Below are 6,561 nucleotides of genomic sequence, written 5' to 3'. Positions count from 1 at the left end.
AAGTGCTCTACCAACTGAGCTAAAAGGTTAACCCATCAGCAATTGCTGGCTGGTAAGGTACTTTTTAACAATTCAAACTACTCCACAACTGCAAATAAAATAAGATATATATTAACCCTAAATGCCAATTCAAGAATATATATATTAACTTCATATCTGTCAAAGGCTTAATAAAATAAATAAAAGTACCGTTGTCGTGTCAGGTTCATTCATTATCGTGATTAAAATTTTCCACCGTATGTTTTAAACAAGAACTGGTTATCATTTTGATTTTGCTTCAGGCAGTTATAAAAAATAGCTGTTAATATTTTATACTTCGAAACTCGACTACAGTAATCACGGCTGCTACTAATTAAAGTAGTAATACAATGAGCATTTGTTAAAATTTATAAAACATATTTCTAACCTTGCTATATGATAGAATAAAATGTTCTTTTGTGGACTAATCTGCGAAATAAAAACCGTGTACAAACGAGTTGTTTAATTTGAGACACGTCCTACTCTAACGTTCTATTCAAGCTACCCATTGCTTTACGTAACTACATTTATTATCTCAAGAAAAACAAGAAACTTGGTTACGGAAGACATTTTTGGAGGTTGCATAGTAAACAACCTGGAAGAACAATCTAAATATACGGCCCCCGCTGGTACAGTGTAAGTCTAAGGATTTACAACGCTAAAATTAGGGATTCGATTCCCCTCGGTGGGCTCAGCGGATAGCCCAATGTGGCTTTGCTATAAGAAAACACGCACATCTAAATATATCTTTTTTTTTTTTCAGAAACAGTTAGACGAAATATGCAGCAGTGTCCTTTGTTCTCTGGATTATCAATGTATGGAGTAGAAGGACGAGAATCCAGTCTCTGCTAAGGTCAGCAGAAAGTTCTTAGAAGAATTGAAACCGATATGATATCAACCACAGAATATCTATAAGTGCATGAATTTAATATATTAGTGTTAATTACTATTTTGTTCCTTTCAGGATTTTCATATTTTCAAATAGAGCAAATAAGGCATCCTCATGGATTCATGTTATTTATCTTCATATTTTCTTATTACTTTATAACTACCGCCTTCTGTGATATAGCTTCTGAACAATATACTAAACATTCAGAAATTTTTTGCCACAAGGCAAATAAAACATCGACTCGTTCGGCCACTATTTGATTGGCCACAACATTTCTAAGAAAATATGTAGACTCTTCTGGGAAATATGGTGAAAACAATGATATTAGTCAGCAATGTTAACCATATTTGGCAATATATACTTAAAAGATAAAAATAAAGCAGATTTTTGAACTGCGAAACATGCACCACCTGTTTACCAAAAGGTTTATTTTTATATAATAATGTGATTTAACTAAAGGTTATTATATAATTATTTCTTTTGACAATTTATCGTTGTATTTTATATGCATGAAAAACAAAAAGTGAATAATATTTCTGTAAACAGATTTAAATCCTTTTACGGAGTAGAATACAGGAGTGAAAATATTTCCAAATGACATACTGCTAGTGCTTCCTGCCAAAATGATTCACTGTAACAGATTTAGCATTAAGGTGGGCTGCAATATTTCACATATAACATCTTAAGTGTAACTGATGGGATGAACGCTAATTTACCGAAAGAAAAAGTAATCACGTTTAATGTTATTTATTATACACAGAGAGAAATGTACCGAAGGGCTCAAAATATTTAGCCACATTTCAAATGCTCATGTGACTATAGTAGAAGAACTTACATAACAGCAAAACAAAACGTCTTTGTTAATATGCCATACAACAAATTAGCTGTACATTGACTGCTACATCATTTGAGATGCTTAAACTTGGCTTCACCAACATTCAAACAAACATGAGATCTACAACGGAGTATCTGACACACTGTTACACAATTTTCCACTTCGGTTTCGATGGAAACTATTTTTGATCTGTTATTTTAATAAAATAAAACTTTTAATAATCGATATATAGACGTTGCATACATATTTTGGGCCATCCTATATATATATATATACATATATTCTCAAGACATGCGGTATCTTATTTTTTCCAGTTTACTTGGTTATGAAATACAAAGTCACTTCTGGAAACTATTTTTGATCTGTTATTTTAATAAAATAAAACTTTTAATAATCGATATATAGACGTTGCATACATATTTTGGGCCATCCTATATATATATATATACATATATTCTCAAGACATGCGGTATCTTATTTTTTCCAGTTTACTTGGTTATGAAATACAAAGTCATTTCTGCGAAAAGAGATGATGCGTATTATAACAACGAAAATTGTGTAAAATTTTGTGTTTCCTAACCACAACATAAATCAGAGTATTTTATCAGAATTTTCATTTTCTAGTACCATTTGGTGGAAGCTGATTTTTAAGATATACGACAGAAGTTTCAAAAGCAGTAATTTTGTGAATTTCAACACTGATAGATAATTCTCCATTTCCTGTTACCGTGGAAATTTTGTCTAGTAATAAATTGCTCAATGTTTTGCAAAGTCTATGTTGGCAAATCGTTCAACTGATTCAGGAATATAAAAAATTAAAGGTATATCGTTGAAGCAACACTAATGTATAGAATATACGTCTTTTATTTATCTTTATAAACTAATCTGCAAAATTTTAGTGCTGTTTATAGCAAATGACAGTTTTCAATACAGACAATCCTGATGCAATATTAACGATTATGGTTCAAAATGCCTTGAAACAAATATAAAAATGTGTGTTTACTTATAGCCCCCCGCTAGTACAGCGGTATGTCTCCGGATTTACATCGCTAAAATCAGGGGTTCGATTCCCCTCGGTGGGCTGAGCAGATAGCCCTTTGTGGCTTTGCTATACGAAAAACACACAAACGTGTTTACTTATAGCAAACCCACATTTTAACGTGAATTAACTATATCGTTTATGTATAGCGGTGTATTTTTAATTGAAGTTACAAAAACTAAGCTTTCATATACTTTTTGTAAATTTTTGTTAGAAAATTGATTTCTTATAAAGCCAACTGGTATAAAAACAAAATACTAAATTGAAGTATTATGTGAATGTTGAATTACCAAACATGTATTCCATTATCCTGTGACATGCATACTAGTATCTTGGTATAGTTGAAAAATAAATTCGAATATTAAATTGTTAGTATCTATATTTAGGAGCATAAGAAGTATCCAGGTGAGGCTTCTTAGAATTTTTATGTTTATATATATATATGTGTGTGTGTATAAAGTTTGTCTACGAAAAGATTCGGAGCTTGGGCCCCAAAAAAGCGAATATAATTTAAAATACTTAAAACGAAATTACACCGATATTGTAGTTTATGTAAGAACCTAAAATAGATTTAATGCGCAGTGAAATGCATTTGGGATGGGGGCTCTGTGGCTTCCCTTGCCGTATTGTAACATAGTAGTTACAAAAATCATGAGTCAGGAAAATAAATCTCACAACTTGCAAGAAAACTATTTGTTTACTTTACTGTAAACAAAATCTTCTTTAAAAGGCCCATTGTTTTGCTGTAACAAAGCGTAAGAAAAACATTTCCCATCACTTAGCTCAACATCTGCAACAAAACAGGTTTCAAAGGACGAGCGATAGAAAATTCTAGAACGAAGCGACGTCACTCAAAATAAATCGGAGAGCGAGCGTGAAGTAGTGACTCATCTGCGTGTACCGACTTGTACTGCTGCACGTGCATTTGCTAAACTGGCTCTATTGATGCCGCCGACGCTTGACTGCAAGAACCCATAGTTGGTCGATAAAACCAGCACAGCTTGTATCGATTGATACAAGTTTACTTAAGCAAAGAAATGTGTATATTGTGCTGGTAGCAGCAAGTTAAGGATATAACCAACGTTAAAAAATCAGGAAAAAACACAGTTGTTAAATTAATTAACACGTGTATAAAACCTCGAAACTGTCGATTTATTCACAGAAGAAAAAAAAAACTTAAAATATGTGAAAAAGACATTTCCAGCTGTTGCACATTATTCTTCATATTAAAAGTGTTGGTTATATTTTTAAATACTATAACATATTTTGTAGATTTATATACATATATCTTTATATATGTGTATGCAATTTATATGCGAGTGAAAAAAAAGACCAATATATGCTTTCTTATACATATATGTATATATCTATGTAATTCAAATAATATATATGCATAGTTTTTATCTTGTACCTTGCAGATCTGTCATCGAACTAATTTAAATTTAGTTTGTTACTAATTTTCTTGATTTCTGTAAAACGAGTTGTTGTTGTTGTTTTCCTTATTTGTTTGTTGATAAGTGTAGAGCCACACAATGGGCTGTATGTGCTGTGCTCACCATAGCTGTTGAGACCTGGTTTTTAGTATCATAAACCGTCAGAATTCATAGTAAGCCATCTCAAAGTGTCAACTACATTCCAAAAGTAAAATAAAACCAGAATATTTATACTATTTGTCTTTCTTAAGATAAAAGTACATCATTATAAATTTGTATGGGTTTATATGAAATTAACACACACACATATAAAGGCAATCTAGTCCTTAATTTTGAGCTGTATCAATGCTCTGTGAGTTACAAATATCACGACAGTTGTGGTTCATTAAAGAACCTTTATGATAAGTCCCCCAAAGTTTTCATCTATACAAAGCAAAAGTATTCAGTCAAATATGGAAAGATTCCAATTTGTACATAAATTACAAAAATATATAACGGAAAAACAAGGCTTTTCAAAGATCCAGGTTTTAACAGAAGTTATGCTTACAAATTCAGTTACCTTTAGTTTCGATATAGATTTGTCGGTGTTTAAAGATGCTTAAAAATAACGATCCTCTGAATAGTTTACTAGTTCGGTTTGTTTTGAATTTCGCGCAAAGCTACTCGAGGACTATTTGCGCTAGCCGTTCCTAATCTAGCAGTGTCGGACTAGAGTGAAGGCAGCTAGTCACCACCACTCACCGCCAACTCTTGGGTTACTTTTTTACCAACGAATAGTAGAATTGATCATAGCATTATAACGCCCCCACGGCTGAAAGGACGAGCATATTTGATGTGACGGGGATTCGAACTCGCGACCCTCAGATTACGTACTTTACTAGTAAAAGATCTATAATTCACCATTTTAATGTCCTTAAATATGGAATGCGCGTTCTGAATAATCCTGCAAAATAATGCATTATTGCATAATACATAATCGTTAGTTCTGTGTTTGTTTAAGCATTGATTTTTTTTTAAAGTGCAAAGCAGACTAGTGGCGAAACAAATACATCCATCGCAGCCATTACGTCATTCATGATTCACTATTAAAAGCATGTCATCCCTTTCTAAATGTGTTACTGTAGACATTTCTCATTAACCTACTTTCAAACATCGGCGCAGGAAGTGGTAGGACCGGGGGATCCCGACCCTCCACTTCAGTCGTTCCCAAACTGTATCAAAATTGGGAAAATTTCTCTTAGGAAAATGCATGAAAGTTAATTCCGAACCTAAGAGCTTCCAAGACACTAAGGCAAGCACCAGACCTCGACCTAATGAGTGTGCCTCTGGCATATGATCTCTCTCTAAACATTGCCCCTCTAGTTACACTGTTAATGTGATGAAACTTAGAACATAACTTCATTCTGCATATAATTATATACGTTTAGAAACGTAGGTCATAATTCATAAATATAGAAAAATATCTCTATTATGTTTATTCATTAACGCTAAACAAAAAAAAAATAAAATAGCAGGTCTCTCTATGAGAGCCCGCATCTAGAAACTGTCGCCAACTTTGGTTATCGTGTTTCTTTCTTGTCTTCCAGTGGCGCAGCGCTACGTCTTTGGACTTACAACACTAAAAGCCGGGTTTCGATACCCGTGGTGGGCAGAGCATAGATATCCCATTCTATAAATCTGTGTTTATCTACAAACAAACAAATTCCATTCTTTAAAAAAAGTTTTGAAATTCCGCCTCTATTACAAAATATTTAATTGAAGTACCGCCGACAAAAATATCTCATTGACGATAATTTTGGTCCTTTGTCGGATACCTGCTAGGTTGACACTGCAAATGGCGTCGATATATATATGCACACATGTTCCAATAAACCATTTATTAACAAAAGTATATATGCACACTTATAACTGCCAAATCATGGATAAATTGTCGCTGAACCTAATGTAGTGTCGTAAGGCTCTCCAGAGAGTAACCAAGGGTTTATTTCTTTGTTTTTGAATTTTGCGCAAAGCTACATGCGTGATATCTGCGCTAGCCGTCCCTAATCTGGCAGTGTAAGACTAGAAAGAAGGCAGCTAGTCATCACCACTCACCGCCAACTGTTGGGCTACTCTTTTACCAACGATTAGTGGGATTGACCGTTACATTATAACGCCCTCACGGCGAGAATGTATGATTGGACGGGGATTTGAACCCGCGACCCTCAGATTACGAGTCTTAACCCGTCGAATCAAACATTCTCGCACTTTCAGCTGTGAGAGCGTTATAATGTAACGGTCAATCCCACTATTCGTTGGTAAAAGAGTAGCTCAAGAGTTGGCGATGAGTGGTGACGACTAGCTGCCT

Source organism: Tachypleus tridentatus, chromosome 3 (genome assembly GCF_004210375.1).
Source record: "Tachypleus tridentatus isolate NWPU-2018 chromosome 3, ASM421037v1, whole genome shotgun sequence".
NCBI lineage: Eukaryota > Metazoa > Arthropoda > Merostomata > Xiphosura > Limulidae > Tachypleus > Tachypleus tridentatus.
This window is presented reverse-complemented; position numbering follows the sequence as displayed.